The following is a 13,720-nucleotide window of genomic DNA, read 5'->3' as shown; positions in this document are numbered from 1 at the left end:
GCAATTGGCGGAGCGTGCGGGGTACCGGAGAGTCGTTGCCCCGGGCGCGCACAGATGCCCGTCATGCAGGTGGGTTTGTGCGGAAGGTGAAGAACAGCACCCTCTGCGCCCTGCCTGGGAGACGAGGGCTGGGCGAGCGGAGGGTGAAGAGTTCCCTCTGCGCCTCTCCCACCCGGTGCGTGAGCGCCCGCCCGTCGGCAGGAGGGCTGGGCAAGGCGCAGCGAATGCTCCGCTGCGCAAGGAGCAGCATGCCCTCCAACATTTCGTCAATGAAAATATGGATAATAATAGTAATAATCATTGCCCACCCATCTGACTGGGCTGTCCCAACCACTCTGGGCAGCTTCCAAAATATATATAATGCGCAATAAAACATCACACTTTTTTATTATTAAAAAAACACACACTTCCCTATGCAGAGCTGCTGTCAGATGTCTTCTAAAGGTTGTATAGTTATTTATCTCCTTGGCTGGGCGGTGTATCACTCCATAGCCTCCAACATTTCTCTGATGAAAATAGGGATGTCCTAAAGACGCGGGTGGCGCTGTGGGTAAAACCTCAGCGCCTAGGACTTGCCGATCGCATGGTCGGCGGTTCGAATCCCCGCGGCGGGGTGCGCTCCCGTTGCTCGGTCCCAGCGCCTGCCAACCTAGCAGTTCGAAAGCACCCCCGGGTGCAAGTAGATAAATAGGGACCGCTTACTAGCGGGAAGGTAAATGGCATTTCCGTGTGCGGCTCTGGCTCGCCAGATGCAGCTTGTCACGCTGGCCACGTGACCCGGAAGTGTCTGCGGACAGCGCTGGCTCCCGCCCTATAGAGTGAGATGAGCGCACAACCCTAGAGTCTGTCAAGACTGGCCCGTAGGGGCAGGGGTACCTTTACCTTTACCTTAAAGGAAAGCAGGAGGGACGCGGGTGGCGCTGTGGGTTAAACCACAGAGCCTAGGACTTGCCGATCAGAAGGTCGGCGGTTCGAATCCCCGCGATGGGGTGAGCTCCCGTTCCTCGGTCCCTGCTCCTGCCAACCTAGCAGTTTGAAAGCTCGTTAAAGTGCAAGTAGATAAATAGGTACTGCTCCGGCGGGAAGGTAAACGGTGTTTCCGTGCGCTGCTCTGGTTCACCAGAAGCAGCTTAGTCATGCTGGCCACATGACCTGGAAGCTGTACACTGGCTCCCTCAGCCAGTAAACCAAGATGAGCACCGCAACCCCAGAGTCGTCCGCGACTGGACCTAACGGTCAGGGGTCCCTTTACTTTTACTAAAGGAAAGCAGGACATTCTGGGATCAAATCAGAGACCAGGAGGGCTTCTGTAAGTCTGGGACCGTCCCTGGAAAATAGGGACACTTGGAGAGTCTGGAACTGTATCGTCCCCCCCCCCTTGCACCCTTGAGCCCTGCTGGGTGCTTCGCTCATACTCCTAATACTGTCATACTTGACACTATTGGCCCAGCCCACACCAGGGATGGGATTCTTCCATCAAGATGCTCAGAGGAGCATGCACACCTTGCCCAGCAGCCTAGACCAGGAGCAGTGGGGGAGCACAGAAAATAGCAAATGCAAAAGCACCTGAAGTTACAGTTTCAAATAAGGTCATTCACTTTATTATACGAGATGAAGATAAACGTGATCCAGCTTTATTTTGGACTGGAGTCCTGTTCTAGCTAGGTTTACAATGTGTGCTATTTTTTTGCTCATGTGCGAAACCTGGCCATCGTTTTACAAGGTGCGGCCTCCCCAATCCAGCTACGCTCCTCAGTGCATTCATTTGCAGAGTGTCTTTGCTTAATCCTTGCTCAGTAGCAAGGGATTGTTTATCCAGGCGGCTTTCAGAACTGCATTGTACAGAGCATAATAGCAAGCTGATTCCCACAGCATTACTGCTCGACTGGGATTAGCATTTTTCAGCCTGGCGCTTTTAATGGGATGGGGATATTGTGCTCTGTCTCAACACTTGCCTAAACAGGCTGGCCTCCGCTCCAGTCAAAGCAACACACAAGCTTTGATGAGTGTGAAAACGGCTCCGTAAGTAGTCTGTCTAGAAACTGAACAGTGGAAAGTGGAGTTGCCAGACTCCTGACTGCAACAACATTGGCTCTGGGGGCATCTTAAGCAGAAACAGGCTTTTGTGGGGTGTCAGTGTCCCCCAAGATCTTTGGAAGAGGCATGAGTCAGGAGCCAGCACCTGCAGCAGTGCTTGAATTATTTCTTTCTTTATTAGATTTATATACCGTCCTTCTTGATAAGGTATCAAGGTGGTTCACAAAATAAAATACAGTGGTACCTCTGTTTTTGAATGTAATCCGTTCTGGAAATCTGTTCGAGTTCCAAAACATTCGAAAACCCAAAACTGAAACTAGAAGCCTCAGTACGGAAAACTCAAAATGGAAGCCACGTTTCCTGTTCCACTTCTGAGGCGTGTTCGAAAACTGAAGCACTTACTCCCGGGTTTTCAGTGTTCGAGTTCTGAAACGTTCGACTACAGAGGTGTCCGAAAACTGAGGTACCACTGCACAGGATTAAAAAAAAGTAAATAATTAAAAACAAGCCAGCGAAACAATACCTCCCCCCCACCTTTTAAATGTGGCTGTGGAAAGGGGAAGTTTATTGTTTCGCTAGTTTGTTTTTAATCATTTACTTGTTTTTATTCTGTAATAAAGGCCTGGTTGAAGAGGAACGTTTTTGCCTGGCACCTAAAAATATAAAATGACATAGCCAGGTGAACCTCTCTGGGGAGAGCATTCCACAAGCCACTACAGAGAAGGCCACCATCCAGACCTCCTGTGGAGGAGGCACATGAAGAAGCACCTCAGATACAGTGCTACCTCATGTTAAGTACTTAATTCGTTCCGGAGGTCCGTATTTAACCTGAAACTGTTCTTAACCTGAAGCACCACTTTAGCTAATGGAGCCTCCTGCTGCCGCCGCACTGTCAGAGCACGATTTCTGTTCTCATCCTGAAGCAAAGTTCTTAACCTGAAGCACTATTTCTGTGTTAGCGGAGTCTGTAACCTGAAGCGTATGTAACCTGAGGTACTACTGTAATGAACACTGGGTCTGGGATGGTTTACTGGCAGAATTATGGGGGGGGGAGTAGATCCTCATATTGATACCTACAATATCTATCCCTGACACCTAATTTTAGCCCAATCATGCCCTTCATTGCCTCCTAAAAAACAGGGACTAAGAGGGCCAGTGCCAGATTTAAGTATAGGCTAAGTAGGCCGAAGCCTAGGGCCTCTATATCTAGGGGGCCTCGCCAGCCCGCCTGCTCTCCAGCGGGTAGTGTCCCCTCTCCCAAAATGGCAAACCCAATATTTCATGCGAGGGCAGGGCAAATCGTGCCTCTAAATCGTGGGGGCCTCACCAGCATGCCTTCTCCCCAGTGTCGCAGTCTCCCCTCTCCCAAAATTGCAAACCCAAGACTTCATGCAAGGACAGGGCAACTCAGGCCCAGCAACTATGAGACTCAGGACTAGCCAGTAGGGGCCCAATTTGAAGAAGTGGGACCCGACTTTAGTTTTTTTTTTTGGTAGGGCCCCAGTTCACAGCCAAAGTCTGCAAAATCTCATAGATATAAATAAAATCCATCTAGAGTGCCTTGGTGTGGGGGCCCCCTTAGGAGCAGTCTGCAGGGCCCAATTTGGCCCAATTGTTCCGATTACCTTAAGGTCAGCCCTGATGAGTCTGTGCAGGGGTTGGACTGACAAGCCCTGCAGCTTCTAGGTCCCTGGTGTCACTATTCAGAGTACAGACTCAAGGACTTGTTATGGAAATAAAGGGGGGGCACTTATTGGAAATCAGTTTTGTCCCCTTCCCCCCCAAACCCCGGGACGATGAGCCCAGCCACCTTTTATTCACAGTCGCATAAGCACTACACTACAGCATGGCCATAAAGCTGTATGTTCAACCGCTGAAATACCCAATATGTAGCAATGGAGATTTATGTTACTGCTTTATGAATGAATACTTTGTTTTATTAATGGACTTTGTATTTTGTGAATTACCTAAGAGCCAGCAATAGGGAGCTCTAGAATCTGAAAGCTAACCAGTTGGGTACTACCAAACAGCGACCCCTATTGCTGAAAACAGGTAACCAGCAGGGAACACTTCAGCTCAGCCTTTGCACTGTTGACTGAACACTTCCTGCTGTGTAGATAATGGAGAAAGCTTGTAAATTTTATCCCTTCTTTCATCCTGGCCAACTCTATTATGCTGGTGTAAACGCTGGTGCACCAGGAACCCAGAATAACAGCAAATAAAATCCGCTCATACGTCAGCGACTGATAAGACTTGTCAACCTGTTATTCCAAAGTCTTCCTAGATTATAAAGCTTCAAAATACAGGCCAGAAGACAGCAGTTCTGGAAAGAGCGAGCCATACAATGGGCACCACCAGTGAAAAGACCCTGCTCCATGTAGCTCCTGCCTTGTCATTCGACAGGGTGCTCATTTGCCCCCCTTCTTGACATGGAATGCTCTCTGTTGGAGTCTTCAGGTCCAATATAAAGACCATAAGAAGGGAGAGCAGGGACCTTGAAGTTCCCAACAGCTGATAAGCAAGCAAGCAAGCAAGCAAGCAAGCAAGCAAGCAAGCAAGCACATAGGTCACCTTTGTCACAGGTGCGTCACGCCTATGTCCTGGCCAGGCCTGCACCCAATTTTGTTGCTGTACACTCTTGTTTGTTCTCAGTAACCAAAAACATATTATCAACATACACAAGGAGAAAAGATGTTTTCCTTCATTTGCAAGGAATTGTACAAAACAAAGTGACACCACTAAGGAAAAGTTCCAGGGTGGCAACAGAAAGCAAACTAAAAATGCTTTTGCAGTTCATCAAAACTATCCAGCAACATCAAGTTATAGGAAAACTGGTGCTATTAACAGTTATCCTTCTAGTTGGTTAATTGGTTCAGCAACTTCCATGAACATGACGTGTGATGCTAATTATTTTCCCAAAGAGTTAAATGATAACTAATCAGAGGCAGCTACAGTTGCAAATGTCAACAACATATCTGTGAAAGGAAGAGGAGCAGGTTTCCTCATGTGTGTTGCAGGTAGAAATACTGTTTGTAATGAAGTGAGAGCTGTAGTTTACTTGCTCAAATTAACAAATAAGAAAGTTTTGAGAATTTAAATTCTAGATTAAAATTGATTACTTAATTGAGAAGGGGATTGTAACAAAAACACTGGGGCCTAATTTGAATAGTAGAGTGCCTGGTATCTGGTGGGCTATCTCATCCTTTGTTTCCACACTGTGGCTGCAGAGTCAGGAGAGTTATGAGATTCAGGTGAGGGTCATATGCCTTGTCAATCCCAGCAGGTATATAAGAGGATGACCGCCCTTGCCCTGGCCAGGCCTTCTTCATAAAGGATCACTTTGGGATGTTCTGAAAAATGGACCAGATGATACCCAGCCGAAGATGATGTAATCTAGGTCTCTGTGTGGAAAAAAACCCTACAGACACAGCAGTTATGAATTGGGGGCTAGAATAGAACTAGATAGACACATAACCCTTGTGGATTCCGCCACCTGAGGCAGTTGCTTCACCTTGCCTCATGAGTGGACTGGCTTGGTAGCAGCATCTTGCTATGGAGCTCTGCTGTGAGATCAGTAGATTTGCTTTGTTGGAGTTTTTGTAGGTTGTGCCTCCACCTATATTGCATCTGTATATTTATAAATAAACATGACATATTACAAAATGCCTTAAGCTTCCAAAGAGAACCAAACGTGGGCACTAAACTCACTGCTCAGACAAGTGGGATGCACATCACGATATCAAGTAACGGAGCAGAACTGAAAAACTTCTAATAGGAACGAACAGCTATTTCCCCAGGGAGTTCCTCAGTCTAAGGGGGCTGGAAGGAGCTGCTTCCCAGGAAAGAGGTTGCAAGCCCCCCAAGGAGGTTATTAATTTTCCTTATCTTTCTGTTTCAGACACTACTTCTGCCTGTGCCATCAAAGCAGTTCAGGAGAGAGTCGACAGGCTCGAGAGGTATAGAAAACCGTGATAGAAAAATAACATTGCTTTTGACTGGTGCCTTGCATAGAAAATTTTGCACCTTGTGAAAGCTGAAATGGTCTTCACTTCCACATTACTGAAAACCTAATTGGTTGTTGCATTCCTCCACTCCGTAGTTTGTGATTTGAATTGATGCAGTTTTTGTAAAGCGTGGAGCTCAGTTTATGCAACACTCACTGCGTTGATTGCCTTGGGAGAAGATGTGGGGGTATTGTTCCATTCTGAAAAGCGCTTTGCCCTCACTCGACCCCAGGGCAAATAAGGACACACAAGAGGTCACTGTGCAGACTAGAATGGGGAAAGTTACAGGCACTTGCCTGTGGAATGAGCACCATCTACTGGGCAATATTAATCCTGCCTTCCTAGCTTCATGCATGCCTGTTTGTATGGATTGGTTTTGTAACGGTCTGATAAAATCGTTTTATTGTCTGGTGCTTATATTTTATCTTTTATATTTATTTGTTGCCAGCTTCCTTAGGCAAGGGGCCTGTAGGCTGAAAGGCATTATATGAATGTAAGCCTAAGAAATAAGGTTGCAAAATATACTTATAGGGTTGCATCCAGTTGTGGCATGCTCAGAATAGAGACACCGAAATTAGTCCTGGCTAAGTATGGAGATAGGGACATGGGTGGTGCTGTGGGTTAACCCACAGAGCCTAGGTCTTGCTGATCAGAAGGTCGGTGGTTCGAATCCCCGTGACGGGGTGAGCTCCCGCTGCTCAGTCCCTGCTCCTGCCAACCTAGCAGTTTGAAAGCACGTCAAAGTGCAAGTAGATAAATAGGTACCGCTCCAGCGGAAAGGTAAACGGCGTTTCCGTGTGCTGCTCTGGTTCGCCAGAAGCGGCTTAGTCATGCTGTACGCCAGCTCCCTTGGCCAATAAAGCGAGATGAGCACCGCAACCCCAGAGTCGGCCACGACTGGACCTGATGGTCAGGGGGTCCCAGTGAAATCAGTGCATGCATAAAATGAACTTACAGGAAAGTGCTTGAGCACAGCACTCAGGCACAGAGAGTTCACTTTTTATATATTTTTAAAAAAGTATTTATACTTTTCAGATATATACATTTCACTGATTTTACAATCATTTTGACATTTCAAAACCTGACTTCCTTCCCCCTCTTTGTTGGTTCCTTAAATTTATTTTTAATATCTTCTGCATATCCAAATTAACTTAACTTACTCATTTTTTTATCTTCTTTAAATATATACTTTGTAGCTGCAGGTTATTAAAATAATCCTGCCAATTTTTTTATCTGTTTACAATTTATCTGTAAATATTAAATAAACCATTTCCATTCTTTTGTAAAAAAATTGTTATCTTGATTTCTTATTCTTCTGGTAAGTTTTGCCATTTCTGCATATTCCATAAGTTTTTGTATCCATTCTTCCTTTGCTGGGACGACTTCTTTCCATTTTGGGGCAAGTAACATTCTTGCTGCTGTAGTTTCACACATGAATAAATTTCTATATAATTTAGGTTGTTCTATCCCTATAATTCCCAAGAGAAAGGTTTCTGGTCCCCCCCCCACCCTTATTTTAAACATCCTTTTCATTTCATTGTATATCATTTCCCAGTAAGCCTTAACCTTACTACAAGACCACCACATATGATAAAAAACAACCTTCTTTCTCTTTACATTTCCAGGACATATTTGATTTAGTTTTATACATTTTTGCCAGTTTACTCAGTGTTATGGGCCCAGAGAGTTCAGCTTAGTTTCTGGGCCCATTCAGAGTGGGGCTTTTTGCCTTCAAAGACCTTCATGGGTTCCAACTGAAGTACCATCCCTCATAACTTATTCACACTGTTGAATTTATCTTAATGCTGCCAGCCTTTTCAGCTGTACACAGTTATTTCCCATTTATTCAATAAACATTTTCCAAACCTTAGGTGCCTGAAGAAGAGGTTTCTCCATTGGCAGACCTTGGGTGAGTTAACATTCTATGGCCTTTAACATTCCACAAACACATTTTAATGGCCTTTAACATTCCACAAACACATATGTAATGAGGGCACCAGGCAGGTCTCTGTGAGGAGAGCATTCCACAAATGGGGAGCCACCACAGAAAAGGCCTGCTCTCATGTCGCCACCCTCAGGAAGTCTTGTGGAGGAGGTACATGAAGAAGGGCCTCAGATGATGATTGCAGGGTCTGGGTAGGTTCATATGGAGAGAGGTGGTCCTTGAGGTATTGTGGTTCTGAGCCACGTAGGACTTTATAGGTCAAAACTAGCCCTTTGAATTGGGCACAGAAAGTGTGGGAGAAGCTGTGTGACATTAGACGCATGTGGTGGACTTGTATGAAGCTGGCCAAATTTTGTGATGAAGTGCTTAATGAATTTACTGGAAGAAGGGCAGTTAAATGCCCTGGATGGACTTTGTTCAATCTATTTTGTGTGTGTGTGTTTGGGTAGGGGAAATGCAGATGTGTGCTGTATTATTTGTGGCAAGACTTATGGTAACTAGGTATAGGAAATATATGGAAGGAGCCTCCCTGATGAATTGGTGTAATAAGGTCTGGAAATTGGCACTTGCTGAGAAATGCACAATAAACTTAGAATGGCACAAGGTATAAAACAAAAGGACTCCTTTATGGGAGAGCGGTACGGTTTTATTATGCATACAGTGAAGAATGATTATAAAGGACTTCATAAAAGCAGTTTTGGTTGGTTTGACTACTTTTTGTCTTATGTTTTGTGGACCTCGTGAATTTGTATATATGATGGAGACATGAATGGACTTCAGATTTGAATGCAGACTTTATTTCTCAGGGAGAAATCTATTAATATATATATATATATATATATATATATATATATATGCCATAAATGTATGGTGTGTGTACACATCCCCCTTCTCTCTTTCACATTTGTGCTCTCGCACTATGCACATGTCAGGCTTCAGCGAATCGGATCCTTCCTCTGGTGTCAGTAAATAAGCAGATGAAATGAAAGGAGTGTTCTTACCAGATAAGTTCTCTAATAATCACAGCGAGAGACAAAGGAATGCATATCTCTCTAGAAATAGTGTTGCTCCCACTAAAGGCTCACCCCCTCCATCCCCATTAATATACGTCACTTCAGTGTTGGGTAATCTGAGCTTGTTGCCGCTGTGCTTTCTGTTCTGTTACTCTCGAAGCCCTTCTAGTCTTGGGGGAAGGTGGGGTGTCAGGAAGGCTGTACAAGTACACTGAATCTGCCAGCTGTCTCTCTCCTGGTGTTTCCTCTTCTAGCTGTTCCTCACCCAGTATTTCCCAGCTTTTCCTCTCTGGACTGTGCCCCTCTGCAAACCACTGTTCTAAGTCAATACTGTCCTCCTGCCCTTGGGGAAGGTTCAGGAAAAGGTGTGTGTGTGCTCCCATCATTCCTCCTCAGTCTTGCCCCTGACAACACAGTAACATACATACACAACACACATGCTTACTAAACAAATAAGCAGATCTCTCTCTCTCTCTCTCTCTCTCTCTCTCTCTCTCTCTCCTCTCCTTGTCCACAGTTCTGTTTCTTTCATGCTTTGTAGGCATGGGTCTGAGCGGTTCTGCCTTTACCCCACTGCTTTCCACAACTAAATCAGAACAAACAGCAACCTGCAGAAAACCCAATTGCAGTTTGTTCCAGTTCAGCGCCAAAGATAGGGTTTCCCTGGGGAACAGCGGTAGGGCAAAGGGAAGTGTGGATAAGCCCCTCCTCTCCCAGTACATAGATATTGGCAAAACAACAACAACACAGCACTCTCTTCTCTTCCTCCTCACTCTGATGGGAAGGAGACAGTGGCGTAGCACAGGGGCAGTTGCTCCGGGTGAAAAATTCTTATGGGTGCAAAATTTCAACATGTGGTGCCGCCTCAATACACCTGTGCACTTCTGTTGCTGGGCTCCGTTGAAAATGGCAAACCAGGAAGTGTCCTCTCCATACAATGGAACGACTCTTCTTATCTCTGCAGCTGCAATCTACTAGATGACGCGGATCAACACCGTTCGGCAGTTGAATGTGCATGTGCACTCCGTCCGTTTCCCTTGGGATAAAAAAAACCAAACAAACCAGTACTTGAAGGTAGAGCCTAGAATATGTCTGGACGTCCAGGAGGCTAGAGCCCAGCAGGAGCCGGGCAGTTTCTGCCTGATCTAGATGATGGTGGAACAGTTTGTTCATCTAGGTTTTCACCCAAGATAATGGCAAACAGAGTTCGGAATGCCTCAAGGACTGCCTCTTTCCATATGAACCTACCTGGACGCTGAGATCATCTTCTGAGGCCCTTCTTTGTGCGCCTCCTCCACGAGCAGAGAATGGGCCTTTTCTGCAGTGGCTCCTTGTTTGTGGAATGCTCTCCCCAGTGAGGTATGCCTGGTGACTTCATTATACACCTTTAGGTGCCAGGCAAAAACGTTCCTCTTTAAACAAGCATTTCGCGGATTGACATCCAATGTCCTTTTAAAACGTGTTGGGGAGGGGGTTTATTGGGTTCTTTTTCTTTCTCTTTTTCTTTTTGTTACGTATTTTGTGTTTTCATACTGTGATTTTATGTTGTAACTGCCCTGAGACCTGTGGCTATAGGGTGGTTTACAAGTCAATAATAATAATGATAATAATAATAATAATAATAATAATAATAATAATAATAATAAGTAGTGTTTGTGTTGCAGCTCTTTTAGAAATGCAGCCAGATTCATTGCAAGACTGAACATTCTATTAAACATTATTCAGTTCAAACAGCAGCAGGAGGCTGTTGTGCATTAAATAAATACAGCATAAATCTGTTAGAGAAGAGCCTTCAACAACATTTAATGGATTACTCCGATAGTGATCCTCTGTCCGTTGAGTATGAGAGAGTGTCCCTCTCAATTCATATGAGAAAAGCTATAACCAAGTAGCCACCAGAGGACAGTATATGCCAAGTTATCACCAGCAGCGGCTGCCGCCCCCCCACCCCAATCTAATTTGGAATCTCCTCAGAATGCTTCCTGGCAGAAATGTTTAATGGACAAGTTTATTACACAAGTCACACTACCTTATCTCCATGAATTAGGGGGAATGGAGACTGTACTGATGAGAGAACCTTTATTGAGGGTCAAATGAGATGTTAAGTGGAGAGATGGAACCGGAAATCCGGGGTAAAAATGTAAATGTAAAATGTATGTGTGTTGTGGTTTTGGAAGGAAGAAACACAGAATAGGGGGGAAATGTGTATTTCCTGCCTCCCAAGTAAAGTCCCTGGCTTTGCGTTGGGAGAAAAGCAGCTGGAAGAGGGGAGAGAAGGGGCATGTGGGTTAAGCACCTACATTTCTTTTCACCAAACTGCACCGTCACCCACAACATTTTGATATTTGGCCTCTGCCAAATCGGAGAGACAATGGGGTGCACCTCCCAGGGTGAAGTCAAACCGCTGCGTTAGCAACACCGAAGTGACTTCTGTGGCCAGGCACAAGACTGGGGTTTGTGCATGGAGGTCCTGGACTGCCCAGATGACAAGACTTTGCTCTCGGTCTCGTTGATGTCTTCCAAAGACAGCAAAGCAATATGTTTGGCCCTGGCTTGGTTGCAGAAGTTGCTGGAAGGAGACATACAGGGATGCAGGTGGCGCTGTGGTCTAAACCACTGAAGAAGAAGAAGAAGAAGAAGAAGAAGAAGAAGAAGAAGAAGAAGAAGAAGAAGAGGAGTTTGGATTTGATATTCCGCTTTATCACTACCCTAAGGAGTCTCAAGGGACGAGGGTGGCGCTGTGGGTTAAACCACAGAGCCTAGGATTTGCTGATCAGAAGGTCGGCGGTTTGAATTCCTGTGACGGGGTGAGCTCTCATTGCTCGGTCCCAGCTCCTGCCAACCTAGCAGTTCGAAAGGACATCAAAGTGCAAGTAGATAAATAGGTACCGCTCTGGCGGGAAGGTAAATGGCGTTTCCATGCACTGCTCTGGTTCGCCAGAAGCGGCTTAGTCATGCTGGCCACATGACTCGGAAGCTTTGCACCGGCTCCCTTGGCCAGTAAAGCGAGATGAGCGCCGCAACCCAAGAGTCGGCCACGAATGGACCTAATGGTCAAGGGTCCCTTTACCTTTACCTTTACCTTTAAGGAGTCTCCAAGTGGCTAACAATCTCCTTTCCCTTCCTCTTCCACAAAAAACGCTCTGTGAGATGAGTGAGGCTGAGAAACTTCAGAGAAGTGTGACTGGCCCAAGGTCACCCAGCAGCTGCATGTGGAAGAGCAGGGAAGTGAACCTGGTTCACCAGATTACGAGTCTACTGCTCTTAACCACTGCACCACACTGGCTCTCCACACTGAGCCTCTTGGGCTTGCCAATCAGGAAGTCAGCAGTTCGAATTTGTCCCGTTTCTTTGTCCCAGCTCTTGCCAACCTAGCAGTTCAAAAGCACACCAGTGCAAGTAGATAAATAGGTACCACTGTGGCAGAAAGGTAAACGGCATTTCCGTGCACTCTGGTTTCCATCACGGTGTCCCATTGTGCCAGAAGCGGTTTAGTCATGCTGCCCACATGACCCGGAAATCTGTCTGTGGACAAATACTGGCTCCCTCAGCCTGAAAGCGAGATGAGCGCCGCAACCCCATAGTCGCCATTGACTGGACTTAACCTTCCAGGGTCCTTTACAATTTTTTTTATAAGGTGCTATCCAACCCCAGAAACTCTACTCTGGATTGGTGTAGGGTTTACACCCTAGCCTTTTCTCCTCCTGAAGTTATCCTGTAAGGCGGTGGAGGCTTAGGAACAGAGTTTTCCTTCTCCTAGATGGGCTACCTTCCCAAGTGGACGAGCCCCAAATGCCCCACACTACTCTCTAGAGCACATTCAGAAACCACCTTCTTGACCGTTGAACCCACTATTGGTCTCATCCACATAATCTGCCCTAACTCACAGAACATTTGAGACCCATTGGCTAACCTCACCTGCTTTAGCCGGCCCCATTAGCATGCAATGCACAATGTGGATGCACATTTTGCACAGTGTGGATGTACATTTGCGCACACCATTCCATGTGCTATGAAAGCATTACTGGGGTCTTCAGTCAGGTTCTGGTAAAAGGTTATTTTATCAATTTCAATGAGGAGTCATAATTTGCCATTTACTTTTTGGTTACAGTGGTACCTCGGGTTAAGAACTTAATTCGTTCTGGAGGTCTGCTCTGAACCTGAAACTGTTCTTAACCTGAAGCACCGCTTTAGCTAATGGGGCCTCCTGCTGCTGCCGCTGTGCGATTTTTGTTCTCATCCTGAAGCAAAGTTCTTAACCCAAGGTACTATTTCTGGGTTAGCAGAGTCTGTAACCTGAAGTGTCTGTAACCTGAAGCGTATGTAACCTGAGGTACCACGGTACTTGATTGGCCACATTGCACAACAGACAGGCGGTCAGCTCTTGAAGCAGACTGGAGGCTGTGACTACCTCCCTAATTTGATTCTATCTCACTGGTTTAGCCAGCTCTGTAATAATCATGGATCTATTTCGAGTTTCCCTTTGCAGAAACCCATTTGGGATTCAGCTCCACATATTTTTTATCGATCTCAACTCTCGTGCAAGCAAGTGCCTTATTCTAATCTCCTCATTTTGAGCAGCATTACCTGCTAGATTTGCTACTTTATCAACTCGGTCTCATCTCGAAGTTTCGGAGGCCCAGTTTGAGAGCTTCCCAAGTTTGCAATGACAGAAAGGAGCCACTGTACTCCCAAATCTCTTACACACATCATCATAAAGC

Source organism: Podarcis filfolensis, assembly GCF_964270895.1.
Source record: "Podarcis filfolensis genome assembly, chromosome: 17".
In the NCBI taxonomy this organism is placed as follows: Eukaryota; Metazoa; Chordata; class Lepidosauria; order Squamata; family Lacertidae; genus Podarcis; species Podarcis filfolensis.
Note: the sequence above shows the minus strand (reverse complement) of the source record.